The sequence below is a fragment of the Phyllobates terribilis genome, unplaced genomic scaffold (genome assembly GCF_046119375.1).
Source record: "Phyllobates terribilis strain yellow unplaced genomic scaffold, ASM4611937v1 Scaffold_3__8_contigs__length_932513732, whole genome shotgun sequence".
Lineage (NCBI taxonomy): Eukaryota > Metazoa > Chordata > Amphibia > Anura > Dendrobatidae > Phyllobates > Phyllobates terribilis.
The window spans coordinates 120,999,531-121,015,977 of NW_027362763.1; the positions used below are offsets into that span (position 1 = coordinate 120,999,531).

The 16,447-nt window shown below is 49.2% G+C and overlaps 1 long non-coding RNA gene across 2 annotated transcripts in view; it reads left to right on the top strand.

The window, feature by feature from the left end:
* The window catches only part of LOC141257970 (uncharacterized), a 78,101-nt gene that overhangs the window by 47,257 nt on the left and 14,397 nt on the right, over positions 1-16,447 (top strand). The window contains exon 3 of one of the 2 annotated variants that reach the window (XR_012318151.1): positions 10,427-11,022. The exons of the other annotated variant lie outside the window; for it this stretch is intronic. This is a non-coding gene — a long non-coding RNA (uncharacterized lncRNA). Of the gene's footprint in view, positions 1-10,426; positions 11,023-16,447 lie in introns of those variants that run through there. 2 annotated transcript variants of the gene reach the window in all.

Below are 16,447 nucleotides of genomic sequence, written 5' to 3' on the forward strand. Positions count from 1 at the left end.
CATGGGCCCTGGTAGCGTTCTAGATCCTATAAAAACATATGTGTTTGCCCCCTATGAAATAATAATTTCCCATGTTCTGACTCCTTCTTGTAATAATTTCCCCCATGCTTGGCCCCTTCCTGCTATAATGTCGCCCATCCTGGTATAATTTCACCTATTCTGGTATAATGTCCCCTATCCTGGTATAATGTCCCCCATCATGGTATAATGTCCCCAATCCTGGTATAACGTCACATATTCTATTATAATGTCCCCCATTCTGGTATAATGTCCTCTATCCTAATAAAATGTCCTCTATCCTGGTATAATGTCACATATTCTATTATGATGTACCCCATTCTGGTATAATATCCTCTATCCTAATATAATGTCCCCTATCCTGGTATAATATCCCCCATTCTGATATAATGTCCCCCATTCTGTTATAATGTCTGCATCCTGGTATAATATGGTGCCAATGTCGTTCTAGCGGTATCGGCACTGGGGCTCCCGAGGATCACATGGCATTGTGGCTCAGTGGTTAGCACTGAAGACTTGCAGCGTTGGGGTCCTCGGTTCAAAGCCAACCAAGGACAACATCTGAAAGGAGTTTGTATGTTCTCCCCGTGTTTGCGTGGGTTTCCTCCGGGTTCTCTGGTTTCCTCCCACACTCCAAAGACATACTGATATGGAATCTAGATTGTGAGCCCCAATGGGGACAGTGCTCATAATGTCTGTAAAGCGATATGGAATTAATAGAGCTATATAAGTGAGTAAAATAAATAAATAAATAAATTGTTAAGCAGCGCCGGGTTCAGTCTCTCCTCATTGAGACAAATCAGATACATCTGAAAAAAGTGAGAATTCTAGTTCCGACACCGCTGGAACTGCGCCGGCACCAAAGGTGAGTATAAGGGGAAAACACTGAGATTGAGAAAGTTTTGTCCAAACAGAGAACCCCTGTAACAAAAAATTCATGGACACATCAAATTCTTATGAACTGTTACGGGTCCGGGTGGTGGAACCTCTGTGCCGGGGAGCAAGGAGGGACCCAGAGGGGCGTGACTAAGTATCAACCCGAACCGACCATGATCGGACGGCGGCTAACGACTCCGTGACCAGGGAGGATCCGGGCAGAGGGACCAGGTGCTACTCTGGGGACGACCTTGTAAGAGAGCAGGTGGCTCCCACAGGTCAGACAGCAGGGACTGACCGTTATGACGGATGGACACAGCAAGCAGGCAGAAGTCTCTGGTTAGCTGTCAGGTGTTCACGGTACGTGACAGCAGAGCAAGTAGTAGTCTCTAGGTTTACCAGGCAGGTGGTCACAGCAAGTGACGGAGGAGCCTCCAGGTAGGCAAGCAGGTAACAGACGGGTGCTCCCAGGTGAGCGGGCTGACGGACACAGCAGGTAACAGGCAGGTGCTCCCAGGTGAGCGGGCTGACAGGCCAGGCAGGTAACAGACCGGTAACAGGTGAGCACTCCCAGGTGAGCGGACTGACGGGCACAGCAGGAGACAGGCGGGTGCTCCCAGGTGAGCGGTCTGTCAGACAAGGCAGGTAACAGGCAGGTGACAGGTGAGCGCTCCAGGTGAGCAGGTAACGGGCAGATAACAGGCTGGCAGGCAGGACGAGGAGTCAGGCTAGCAGCGGAACCTGAGGGCTGAAGCAGAGATAAGTAACTGTGCAACAACTTTGCTCGGGCACCTCCATTTTGGCCGGGAACTCCTTAGGACGGCACGCGCAACCCCTTTAAGAGGGGGGGAGCGTGCGTGCGCCCTAAGCACAGTGCCCGGGGGACTGCGCGCTAAGACAGCAGGCTGAGAAGGAGAGCGGGGAGCGCGGGGAGAGAGGAGGTGAGAGGGACGGCGTCTCTGCCTGGAAGGAGGCAGAGACGCCGATGCTACATGAACAGTGCAAAAAATTGCCGATTTTTACAGACCGTCAAGGAATTACAGGTGGCAATCTGTAAATCCGCAGTTGCTAACCCAGTGATGGACTCACTGGCCAGGCTATGGAGTATTGCCTGAGGATCCCAAGCATTAGGGACTCATAAACTGCAATGTAAATTTTTATAAGTGTTCAAATACTATTTTCTTTATACAGAGCTCTGACTCCTCTGCTTCCATTACAGCAGACAGATTTAGACGCCAGGGATCCCAACATTTAGCAGAATAAAAGAACAATGGCACTCTCTGGAGCCTAGCTTTTGGCTATCTTTGTCAGTGCCGTAGCCCTTGAATGGAGCTGCAGGGCCTATGTGCAACTGGCATCTCCATTGATCTCCTCTTGGCCGTGGTCTTGCAGCCAGCAGAGCTGCAGAGAAAGAGAAAAAGCCTTGTTCTGGCTATTATTGGAAGTCTCTGAGATGGGACCATATTGTGGTCACTCTCCCAGACAGTGAATGGAATGCAGGGCGCATGCGCAATCCGCAGCTCAATTTATCCTCGCATGTCCGAGGTCTTTCAGCCAGGGGAGAAGAGACAACATAAGCCCCCTGGTCTGGTGATTTGTAGGGGTCTCAGACCATATCAAGGTCACTCGCATAGAAAATAATTGGAGCAGCTTGGCGCATGCGCATCAGGCCACTCTATTTGTCTTCTGGAGTGCTTACTTCAAACCATTAAATGGCTATAACTAGTGTAGAAGAGATAGTTTACCCAATAAAGTCTTTTCAGGTTGACTCATTTGTGGAGCTTCAATGAGAAGACACATTACAGAGTCATTTGTGGGGTCATAAATGTCTTCCAGTAAACCTTGAGCACAGTTGTAACCACAATCAATGATCTTGGAACATTACAGTCCATGGAGGACACACTTGTGGTCTGCCTTTCACTCCTGCTCCTCACACTGCTACCCACAGTATTTGCTGCCTGTGGTTTCAGGTGAAAAGGAACAAACCTCTGCTGACTTCTTGACCTCATCAGGTTGTTGAAAGGTTTCTAAAAGAGTCTATTAACTAAGACAACATTCAGCACTGAGGATATCTGCAGGATTTATGTCTTGGCAAACAAGACCCAACCAAAGTGTCAAGTGTTTGATATTCTCAGAGCCTTGTGCCTGTGAAGAAGAAGCAGAAGAGCATGCAATTAAGGAAACATCTGGCTAACATACTGCCAAACCTCCCTCCTCCCGGCTCTTTCTCCAGTCATGTCTAATGATACATCTTTAGTTTATGATCTGCTACTTGGAAAACCTTTGGATAAGGCTACAGGTACCAGAATTGCTGGGGATTTTTGGAGCATATCAATCATGGAGGTCAAAATCGTCAAAAAAGCCCAGTTTTACAGATTTTGCTATAGATGTAATGCGGGTACGCAGCAAAATGTGCAAGTTCAGAATAAAAAAACATGTAAAGTAAGAAATAAAATCCCATGAGATGAAATATCAACACAGCAGGATGAGATGGGCTGAAACCAGGGTGGCAACTGTCCAAGGAGCCGTGAAAGTGGAAAAAGAAGTGATAATACTTTTTTTTTTCACTTAGCAGATGAAGTTCGCAATAATATCAGCAACAGAATCCACTTGCCACTTTGGATTTCCCTGCGAATATTTCCTGAATGTATGTGTAGCGCCCCGAGGGTGCGGCCGCTACAGAGGTATTGCATCTCAACCAGATGTGCGATATCTCACTTCCAGGTAAGGATGGAGTGTGAATCAGGACCCCGACGCCTGCATGCATTACACCACATTTCCGGTGGGCAGGGCGACCGATATGCTCCAAGTAGAGCACAACAGTCCCTGTCCCTGGCTGGAGTGGGGGGAGGGAATACCGAGGAAGGGGGAACCCTGTAGTGCATAGGAGGGAGAGAGCAGTTCCTGGGTGCACCTAGAGGGAGGTATAAAAAGTGGGCACCATCTTAGGTTCGGTTGTTGTTTGTGGAGTTCAGTCAGAGAGTGGGAATCAGAGGAGGAGACAAGGAGCAGAGGCTCAGGACGAGCTCTGCTCCGCAGGCAGGCCGGAAAAAACGGCCGGAGCCTGGAGGAAGGAGAAGGAAGAAAGAAGAGCGGAGGAGGCTCCAGGAACAAAGAATGAAGGGACCCCAGGGGTGTGGACCGGCGAGTCGACACCGCACGCCCGAATCTACCTGCGTAGGGGGGCAGGCCAAAGGGGGAGACCGGTCCCCGAAACTAGTGGAGGCGGGGAACTACCCTCAGCTAGAAACCGGAGGCTGTGACATTTTATGTGGCGCAGCCCCTCGCTACACCCGCTAGGAAGGCACCACATAGGGTCAGGGAAATGGCGCCAAGGTTTACCAGAGAAGGCCCGAGGCAGCCGGACAGAAGCGAGGTCACTGGCGGGGTATGACAGGCCAGAGAAAGGACACACAAAGGGGGTCCTGTGAAATGCTCCAAAGTTATCTGGAAGTAGGCCGAACCCCTCACCTGGTGAGCACAGTGCGACGCGGGACGTTATGACCAGCTGTAGTAACGTGGATAAAGAACTGTGAGTAAATACCCTGGACTGCATTACAGGACTCCGTGTGGTTACTGCTGCTCCCGCGCACCTTCACCCCCAACTTCCACACTTGCTGCCGTGAAGTTATACTCCTCCCGTGGGGAGTCATACTATCCTCTGCTGCACTTACAACACCAGCCTCAGCGGTCTGCCCTGCAGCGGCGGTTCATTCTGACCGCAATCCACGGGTGGCGTAGTCGGACATTTAATTTCATAAAAACCACATAAATAGACTGCCACTGGTTTCACCGCCCTGAGCCACGGCACCGGGTCACTGCCACGGAGACTACAACCCCCAGCATCCACCAAAGGCCCGCTTCCGGGTATCCCCACGCACACACGGCCCAGGGGACGCGTCAACTTTGGCGTAGTCGGCAGGATTTCGTGCCCACAACCACTGGGTACTGCGTGCCTGAAAAGAGACTTTTATTGTATTGAATGTTGTGCCCGCCCCAGCAGAACAGCACCATTATGTGCGCGCCAAAAGACAACAAGAAGCCACCTCCCATAGTGGGCCAGGTCCCAGAATGGCGCCAAAGAAGGAGCCCACCCCCAACAGCCTTGAGTGCGGCTGTAGAGATGTCCATCAACGTGGGGGGGCTGCCCCTGAGAGTGATTGTCAGCAGGTTGCCCCGGGACCACCCCCAACAGGGGCGGAAGGAGAAGAAAACCGGGGGGCAGGGTGTGGTTTGGATCAGTCTCAGCAGACCACACCCAGAGATGGCGAGCAGCACCGACTCCAGCACCCTGACGGGTGGCTTGCTGCAGGCCATCGCGGCCCCGTACAGCCTCAAGGAGCTGATGGCTTAGCTCCCTGGAGAAGACCCGGAGTTCCTTCGAACTGCGCTGGAGGATCTGGACCGGAGGATGGTCCAAGCGCAGCGGGAAGCTGTAGCAGAAGGGAGAGAGGAGATGGCCCGGCGGGTCGCAGCCCAGCCGCACGGGATGTCGCCAGCACCGGCCAGCGAGCCAGCCCCTGAGGACGAGGAGCGGAGGCCGGAAGCCGAGAGCAGCGCAGCCCTGGAAGCAGGTAAGGGGGACACCCCTGCCACCAGCCCTGATGCTACCAATCTGCCTCTGGACCCCATCGTGGAGCCAGACGTCCCGGGAGTCGCTGCGCCTCCCCCGCTCCCGCTGCCGGCACACAGGCCCCAAGCCGTGAGCACAGTCGCCGGATCAAGCCCCAGGCCGTGTCCCCTGGCCCCGGGTGCGGTCGGAAGCGGCCCGCTCCAGGCCCGGTCGCAAGGCCTGATCTCCCCAGGCGCCTTCCAGCAGCGTGCGCCCCCGGTCCCAACACTGCCACCCATTAGGGACCGACTTATTTAGTCAGCTCGCCGGACCCGATGGAGAGCTGGTCCGATTACCACATGGATGGGTTCACCCTCGTCATCGGAAGAACCTGTCCGCAGAGGCCGAGGCCCCGCTTGCTCCGCTCCTGCCCGCTCCACAGCCAGTCGCCATCCCCCAGCTCCCGGAGGAAGAGGTCAAGATTGAGTGGGACCAGACCGGGGAGGACCTTATGGGGTTTTCGCAGGAGACGCGGGCGGCCGCAGCTCGCAGGTGGGAGTTCTGCCAGCGGGAAATAAGGCAGCTAGAGAAGGAAGAGCGGGCGTGGCGCCAGAAGAGGGAGCAGCTGCAGGCCCGGAGCGCGGAGGAGAAGACGCGGACCCGCCGAAACCCCCAAGCTGCACGCGGTCCTAAAATTACTGGGACCGTGGTAAAGTTCCATCAGGAGAAGGGGTGGGGGTTCATCCGGGACCCCACCACAGACACGGACCTCTTTGTCAATAGGAGGGACGTGGAGAGCTACCTGCCTGAGGGTCACCGGGGACGGGATCTGTATCCGGGGGACTTGGTGTCCTACACCCGACATCGAGGCCTGCAAGGGTGGTACGCCCTCAATGTCCAGCGGGTAGAAGAAGAGCACTACCTTAAACCTTACTACCCAGAGGACCCGGACGGGTCTGAAGAGTACGGTGAGGAGGAGGATAGTCAACAAGTAGGACATCGCTACTGATGAGCAACAGTCTAATTGTAAATAGTTACCCACTAGGGTGAAGAGTTACAGGACACGCCGTTTTCCGGATTATGAGAAGTTTGCCCGGTTAAGGGTTGTTGTTCATTTGTTTGGTTAAAGTTACCCGGAGACGGGTCAGTAATATCCGGCTGAGGACTGGGAGCAGCCAACTTTCAGTAATATCCGGCTGAGGACTGAGAGCAGCCAACCTTCTGTGAACTATCCGGCTGAGGACTGGGAGCAGCCAATCCATGTAAATAGTTGCACTTCCTAAAGTGCCCTCTATTGATTTTATAAATATTGCAACAACAGACCTCAGAACAAAAACCCGTTTGGCGTGGCAGAAGACGTGGTCCAACGGCCGGATCACCTATGCCCTGCAGCCACGCCCAGGGCCTACGTTGAGGGTTTGCGAACGGGTCCCTCGTGTTCAAAAGTTTTGCCAAGTTAGCACCTTAAGAAGAATGGACACCTGGTTGCGGAGAGAACTGTGACCTGTTGAGAAGAGACTTCGCTGTTGATATGCTGCTGATGTTTTATATGTTTTCTACTAAAAAGAATGTTTTATATATTGGTGAAAAGAGAAAATGTTTCCCATAAAGGGAAGTGATATGCAGTTGGCAGTTAAAAAAAAAAAAAAATTTGCATGTCCTAATTCGCATTGTCTTTTGCTCTGTTCCAGCCCGCGGACGTGCTGTGATTTACCAGGGGGGGGAATGTAGCGCCCCGAGGGTTCGGCCGCTACAGAGGTATTGCATCTCAACCAGACGTGCGATATCTCACTTCCAGGTAAGGATGGAGTGTGAATCAGGACCCCGACACCTGCATGCATTACACCACATTTCCGGGGGGCAGGGTGACCGATATGCTCCAAGTAGAGCACAACAGTCCCTGTCCCTGGCTGGAGTGGGGGGAGGGAACACTGAGGAAGGGGGAACCCTGTAGTGCATAGGAGGGAGAGGTCAGTTCCTGGGTGCACCTAGAGGGAGGTATAAAAAGTGGGCACCATCTTAGGTTCGGTTGTTGTTTGTGGAGTTCAGTCAGAGAGTGGGAGTCAGAGGAGGAGACAAGGAGCAGAGGCTCAGGACGAGCTCTGCTCCGCAGGCAGGCCGGAGAGAACGGCCGGAGCCTGGAGGAAGGAGAAGGAAGAAAGAGGAGCGGAGGAGGCTACAGGAAAAAGGAACGAAGGGACCCCAGGGGTGTGGACCGGCGAGTCGACACCGCACGCACGAATCTACCTGCGTAGGGGGGTCAGGCCAAAGGGGGAGACCGGTCCCCGAAACTAGTGGAGGCGGGGAACTACCCTCAGCTAGAAACCGGAGGCTGTGACATTTTATGTGGCGCAGCCCCTCGCTACACCCGCTAGGAAGGCACCACATAGGGTCAGGGAAACGGAGCCAAGGTTTACCAGAGAAGGCCCGAGGCAGCCGGACAGGAACGAGGTCACTGGCGGGGTATGACAGGCCAGAGAAAGGACACACAAAGGGGGTCCTGTGAAACGCTCCAAAGTTATCTGGAAGTAGGCCGAGCCCCTCACCTGGTGAGCACAGTGCGACGCGGGACGTTATGACCAGCTGTAGTAACGTGTATAAAGAACTGTGAGTAAATACCCTGGACTGCATTACAGGACTCCGTGTGGTTACTGCTGCTCCCGCGCACCACCACCCCCAACTTCCACACTTGCTGCCCTGAGGCTATACTCCTCTCGTGGGGAGTCATACTATCCTCTGCTGCACTTACAACACCAGCCTCAGTGGTCTGCCCTGCAGCGGCGGTTCATTCTGACCGCAATCCACGGGTGGCGTAGTCGGACATTTAATTTCATAAAAACCACATAAATAGACTGCCACTGGTTTGACCGCCCTGAGCCACGGGACCGGGTCGCCGCCACGGAGACTACAACCCCCAGCATCCACCAAAGGTCCGGTTTCGGGTATCCCCACGCACACACGGCCCAGGGGGCGCATCATATGGACATCCTTCCATACCCAATTAAAGAAGCAAATAGCCTCTTCAGGAGGAGGAAGATTTGATTTCTGGCACCACCATCTGGATGTAGCAATCCTAAACGTCAACATTGACCCTTTAACGAACCTAGCCACATGACTTGGTATAAAAAGCCAAACTACTGTAGAAACTCTATTTACAGACACGTGTTTCGGCGTGTTGCATCTCCTCAGTGCAAAGCATGAGATCTGATTTAGCTAGGTGAGAGGCCTCTGACTGAAGTTCCAAGGGGAAACATTTCTCCTTGCAAAGAGTGCCAAGCCAGCATAAGGAGAAGCACACAGAACAAAAAGTTGTACAGACCTGTTTTGTGACTCCATGACTACTATTCACTGTGATTATGCCTCTGAAATAGTGATTTCAAGAGTCCCATGGGTGGGACCTTCAGCAATCTCCCAAGTGCCACACATACAGTACATACCTCTGCCCATTCTTACACCTTCCTCTGCCCCAATGCATCATCACACATAACACTCTGGCATCGAGTGGAGACAGGACATTGTCTGAAACAAAGCCTGGGAGAGGAGAAATTGGGAGAGGAAAGTTGGTAAACTTCTGCTCTCAGGTCCCTGGGAGTGCAGTCTGAGGTATATATACAAACGGGTGTGCCTGGGCTTTTTTTTTTATAAAAGGTAATCTGATTTGGTGTCAGCGTATATCGGACCCAGTCTATGGGTGTGTGCAAAACATCGGACTGCACTCAGACGTCATGTTTGCTATCGCGATTTTACCAATCTATAGAGATGAAGCATGGCATGGATAGCATCATCTTTCGGACCGATATTAAGTTAATGCATTGATGTGAGTGAATGCGTTATGTTCGTCCTTTCGCTATGGAGCCGAAAATATATCTCCCATAAATATCAGGCCAATGCGAACCCCAACATTCATCAGTGACCACTGGCTCCAAAAGGTCCGGGAGCCGGGCCAAGATCAGGGGAAGCTTGGGGTCTTTATGATGGGGATCCGCATAATTGGTCCTAAGACAACATTGTCATACTAAACCAACCCCAAAAAAAATTACAAAAATCAAAGGTGGTATTACCTTTTGTGGCATTTATGGTGTATAATACGTATATACCATAAATGTGTGATAAGTGCGAATTCTGCTTACAGGAATCTTACCTCTATAAATCAGCATCCTAATGGTAGATTCACACCGAGATTTTTGACGACGATTTAGAAATAGATTCTTCTCCGAAATCCACATAAAAAATGTTTCAAATACTCTGAATTCAGCTTCTAATTGATGTTAATGGGAAAAAACTCCTATAGGGCACAATGTGCTGTTTTTTCACGTTATTTTGAGCATTTTCCATTATAACCAGTAGGAGACTTTTTCAAAAAGTATTTGAAAAATTTTTTCCCTTGGATTTTGAAGTAAAATCTGCTTATAAATCCTCATAAAAAATGATGTCAATATAAAGTAATGAGGAAGAGATGATGACTGCACATGGGTCCCTACAATAGTGGGTATGGGTTTACTGCTTACTGCCTGAGGGTTCGCTCATACTGGCCAGCGTATAACTCAGACAAGTGCTATCTGATGTTACATGGGATAGCACTCGCTTCAATGTTATACTATGGAGCCGTGCCGACTAGTGTTTATTTTCTCATGCCGAGAAAAAAATCACTGCATGCTGCAATTGGCAGCGTATATCGGACGGCATGCAGCCATATAAGTATATGGGTGCGTGCAAAACATCAAACTGCACTCGGATGTCATCCAATTGCAGTCCGATATACGCCGACTCACAAAATGGAGAAGATGGAGAAATTAAGTTTTCCATCTTTTCCGCACCTGTGATCCGATTCTTGCATGAGAAAGGATCGGAGCACAGTAAAATGAAACTCTGCATATAGTATCTGATTCTCTCACATCAGAGAATCATCGGATGCTGTACGCCAGTGTGCGCGAACCCTAATGTTTCACAGCTCTCTTTTTTTTTTTTATTTCTTTTAAGGTGCAGAGCCAGATGGCAATGGAGGCTGGAATGTAGGTCTATCCTCTTCAGTGATGAGTCTTGCGATTGTATTGGATGCAATGATAGCCAGAGATTGGTCTGGAGACAACATCAAGAAGAGGTCTTCATGAGGGAATATCACACTGGTCCTACTCCCAGGATTATGTTGTGGGGTGACATAATGTATGGTAGCAGGACCCCTCTAGTCTTCATTCATCTACACTAACAGCTCGGCTTTACATTCATTTGGTGGCGGAACCAGTGGTGTGGCCATTTTTTCAAAGTGTCCCAGGAGCCATTTTTCAACGCGACAACTCCAAGCCGCATGTTGCTCGTGTTACTGTGTGCTCCTGTGTGGCCTAAACGTGCTCCCATGGTCTGCAGCGTCTCCAGACTTATCTCCCATTGAGCACATCTGCGACGTCATTGGTGGCAATTGCAAAGGGAGCTGCCAACAGCGGATCTTGATGATTTGCCCAAGTGCATTCAGCATGGCAGAACAGTCCTCAGACGACCATTAATGACCTCACTGATAGCAGCCAAGGCGTTAAGTGGGGGGATTTTTGCATGTGGCATTCATACTCTGTACTGAATAAATTGAGATGTGATGAAAATTTTGTTTCCATTTCTCCATCATTTGCAGATCATTAACATGTCTATCCTTCCAGTGATTTCCATCATTACACTACTTTTCCATCATAGTGTTGCAATTTCAATGCTGAGGAGTGTAGTTAACCTGTCAATCATTTTTGTGTCCATATGGTTGGAAGCCACACAAATTGGCATTGGCGCTGTATGTGGCCCCTGGGCGGCCATGGTATAAGGGGTGTTCTGGGTTGGTCTCTGTATAGATGGCTGGGCTTGGGACTATACCTACATTTAGGTGGTCTGGTGAGTAGCCTGTATTTGTTTAGGGGGTCTTGAGTGTGAATCAGATACTGTAGGATGGGGGCCACAGTTCCTAAATAAAAAGCATGGGCAAAAGGAAAAAGTTCAGCACAGCACTTTTTGTTTCTATCATTAGGATCTCCCTGCAGACCTTTCTCAAAAGTTGGCAGCAAAGACGATTTTTCTTTCACACGGAATCATAACTCTCCATAATTGTCATAATTTTAACAAAGGCTTTAATAAATTGCTAGAAATGGAAATTTTCAAACTGTTCTCACTGCACTCACAAAGACCAGAGGAGCGGGGGATATAATGAGCGATGCTTCTTATATTATTTCACCACATACACCCCCCTCAGTTTTTTTTATTTCCAAAATTTTGAACTCACCAGAGAACTGCAGCAGACATGGTCTCTACCCGGCATCCATGTCCATTGCGGCCACATCACAATATCTTTTGGTATTTTACTAGTCGGTTTGCTTTATGTACTGTTGCACTATTATATACCATGATGAAGACTGGACCCAATGCAGCCTTTGGTCTCTGGCAACAGCATTTAAAGAGTCTTCTCACCAGGGCAAAAGTACACAGTTTTTGCTTTTAATTTGTCCCTGCTGCTCCCCTTGGTATTACATTGTTTTTCTTATTTAAATCCAGAGATACAGTGGCGTGTAAAAGTTTGGGCGCCCCTGGTTAAAATTACTGTTATTGTGAACAGTTAAGCAAGTTGAAGATGAAATGATCTCTAAAAGGCCTAAAGTTAAAGATGACACATTTCCTTTGTATTTTAGGCAGAAAAATAAATATATATTGTCATTTTTTACATTTTAAAAATTACCAAAAGGAAAATGGGCCGATGTAAAACTTTGGGCACCCTTGGAGATTCGTGTGCTCAGATAACTTAGACCAAGGTTTCAGACCTTAATTATCCCGTTAGGGTTATGGCTTGTTCACTGTCATCGTTAGGAAAAACCAGGTGATGCAAATATCCCAGCTTTATAATAACCCAGTCTCCTCTAACCTTGTGCCAGAAAACAGTAGCCATGGGTTCTTCTAAGCAACTGCCTAGTACTCTGAAAATGGTGGGGGCCCACAAAGCAGGGAAACACTATAAGAAGACAGCAAAGCGTTTTCAAGCTGCCTTTTCCACAGTTCGAAATGTAATTAAGAAATGGCAGTTACCAGGAACAGTGGAGGTCAAGATAAGGTCTGGAAGACCAAGCAAAATTTCAGTGAGAGCTGCTTGTTGGATTGCTAGAGATTCAAATCAGAACCCCTGCTCGACTGAAAAGACCTTCAGAAAAATTTAGAGGACTCTGGATTTGTGGTACATTGTTCTACTGTTCAGAGACACCTGCACAAATATGGCTTTCATGGAAAAGTCATCAGAAGAAAACCTCTCCTGCGTCCTCACCATAAAATTCAGCATCAGAAGTATGCAGGAGAACATCTAAACAAACCTGATACATTATGAAAACAAGCCCTGTTGACCGATGAGGTTACATTAGAACTTTTTGGCCACAATGATCAAAGGTATGAGTGGAGAAAAAAGGGCACAGAATTTCAGGAGAAGAACACCTTGCCAACCATTAGGCATGGGGGTGGATCAATCATGCTTTGGAGTTGTGTTGCAGCCAATGGCACTGGGAACATTTCACAGGTAGAGGAAAGAATGGATTCAATGAAATTTCAACAAATTCTTGATGCAAACATAACACCATCTGTAAAAAAGCTGAAGCTGAAAAGAGGATGGCTTCTACAAATGGATAATGATCCTGAACACACGTCAAAATCCACAATAGACGACTTCAAAAGGCGCACATGTGGCACCCTGCTATTACAGGTACCACAGGACCCAAAAGGGTGCATGGACAGACTTCTCCACAAGAGGCCCTCATTACATAACAGACACCTCCACCTTTCCACCTCATAACACCAAAGGGAGCCCTGTTAGGGATATATATACTGGAGGGTGGAGTTAGGCAGGCGGAGTGTGCTGGCACTTCAGATCAGTGAAGAAGCAGCATGTGAGCTGCTGTGCTGAGGGCCAACCAGGGCCTAAAGCACGTGCTGAAGCCTTGGGGCCTAGAGCGGGGCCGGAGGCAAGCAGAAGAGTGAGAGGAGTTATGGGGGCAGAGGGGCATCTTAGGCTCACCCCAGAACACAAGCCGGACACCGGGTCTGCGCCTACAGGGTCCTCTACACCCAGTAGGAATAACCTGTTTACCAGGAGGATTCTAGACCCCTGGTCAACCTGAAGCTACAATCATCTAAAGAACTAGGAACCACGAAGGCCCCAGCGTCTAGGGATAGTGGTAGCCAGAGGAAAGTTCTTACCACCAAGCATGCAGGTGAGAGAGTGAAAGAGTACAGAAGCTAGGCCTAGTTTCAGGCTGGTCAGAAGCTTCAGAGAGAGAGGAAGAAACAGATCAGGAGGCCTTATACCCGCTCTCTGGGGAGAGTCCAGAAGTGCACCCTTCCTATCAAGTACCCTGGACCGTACCTGCCGTCTACACCAGTAAAGGTACTGAAGCGAACCCCCTGTGTGCGTGTCTGTTATTCTCCCCTGGCCCGGCTGGGCCACCTCTCACCTGCATTCCTTCCATCAACCCTGCCCCGGGGGGCCCGCTCCGCCTGTGGGGAGCCGAAGCATCCCAGCCGCCATCACATCACCCCCGGAGGTCAGCAGCGCTGGTACCCATTACCAGAAACCACAGGTGGCGTCACAAGACAAAACTGTTATTCGTCCCTTCAAGTAACAAGCCCCTTTTAAAGAGTGACCCCAGAGTACGGGCCCGGGAGCCGACTGCTGTGACCTATAAAGAAGGTAAAGGCCCGGGTACCGAGTCCCCCATATCCCCCTGGGCGAGTCACAAGCTGAAGGTTTTACAATGGCCTTTTATTTAGAGCTAACTTTTATGGTCTTTACCAAGTGGGCGTGGCTCACGAGGTAACTATGAAGAGGAGGCTAAAGACATGCCCCCAAGGATCCTGTGATCCACATAAAATTAAGCACTAAATTAAAAGGTTCATATCTCTGGAACCGTATGGTGGATTTTAAAAAGAGAAAGAGTGAAAGACTCATAGGAATAGTGAGAATAAAATAAAAGCAAAAAAATGGCCACTTTTGCCCTGGTGACAGGTCCTCTTTAAGCAATAACTTGAAGGCTGGGAAACTTTTGCAGGTCTACGAAAGAAGCAAAAACGAGATATTAGCAAATCCTTCTGATGATTAACGATTATTAAACTATAATCCAAGGGTCATGAACCCCAATGTATTTTAGTAAAAATTGCAGAGTTGCTTGAAGGTGGATTAACCTATAAACCTCTATCTCTTTCGTTTTCTACATACTGACTATAAAATGTTATTTTTTTTTACTGCAAGTTCATTGTAACACACAATGCAATGTTGCAACAGGAAAGTAGGACACCTCCGTGACACAAGCCACTCATTCACATTCACACCATAAAATGCCTGCACTTTTACAGGCAGAGTAGGGCATGTCTTACAAACAGTAATTATATGCCAGATTATGGGGCAGCTTTGCCAAAACAAGAGATTTTATAATTACGAGATGTACAGAACTTGGACCATGCGCCTTACAGACTTTATCTTTACTGATCTTAACAATTGTTTCCCTCATGTGACTGTCGCCAAAAAGGGACCATAATCTTTATTATCTTACAAAAAAGGAGACTTATAACCAGGGACGATGACTATAGGAATGATAGGTATGACCACCCAGTTTGACATTCACCACCTTCTAATGTTTGCTGCATAGCCAGTGTCAGCCACATTATTGACACAGGATGGCCACATTTCCCACATAAGGTCCAGCTCTACTGTCCACATAAGTAGCAACCACAGTTCTAGTAAAGGTACCATCTTCACTGCTCATACAATCACATTGCCCAATAGAGTGACAGCCACACTGACCCTACGAGCAGTAGTTAAGCTACCGGGAAAAAGGTGGGGGAGCAGAGGAGTCAGGCACATGGTGGGCCCACTTGAAGCAACGAGACACACTTACCTGTATTGGCATGTATAACGCACCATAACATATAGTTCAAATTTGCGGTAGAGCAAGGAACCACTGTCTCCCTGTCCTACCGCTCTTTGTTCTGTAAACCATAGGTGATGTTAGGCCTGAAGACTATACAATGGTAGGGTACGCACCGGATATCAGAGTGTGTGGCATTGAGTGACGTGGGGATGTCATCGCGCCATGTCCTGTGCATGCACAAGCAGGATATCATCACCATGTCATTCCTTCCACACTGTGACACTGATTGTGCAGGTGGACTGTATGGGGTACTGTTGGGGGCATCATACAGTGTGTAGGGGGGGCTGTGGTGACTATCATTCTGTGGGGGGGATCTGGGGACATCATACTCTTTATAGGGCTGTGGTGACATCATGCTGTGGGGGGTCTAACGAGGTCACCATACTATGTGTGGTGGACTGTGTGGGCCATCATACTCTGTGTGGTGGACTGAGGGGGCCATCATACTATGTGTGGCTGACTGTGAGGGCCATCATACTATGTGTGCCGGACTATGGAGGCCATCATACTATGTGTTGTGGACTGAGGGGGCCATCATACTATGTGTGACGGACTGTGGAGGCCATCATCCTTTGTGTGGTGGACTGTGTGGGCCATCATATTATGTGTGGCAGACTGTGGGGGCCATCATATTATGTGTGGCGAACTGTGGAGGCCATCATACTATGTGTGGTGGACTGTTGGGGCCATCATTCTATGTGTGGTGGACTGTGGGGGCCATCATACTGTGTGTGACGGACTGTAGGGGCCATCATACTATGTGTGATGAACTGTGGGGACATCATAATGTGTGGGGATTGTGGGTATGTTATACCGTCTGTGGGGAGCTATGGTAACCACCACACAATGACCAGACCACATATTACCACCACATTGTGACCGAATAATACCACATGCAAGGGACAAAAACCACCACGCTGTGACCAGACCACCAGACCACATATTACCACCACATAGTGACTGAATACTACAATAATGATCATTAATAAAAAAAAACACAATGCTAACATTACCATACGTGCCATTATACACAGGAGCTCTGTACATGGTATACAGTGTATAATGTAAG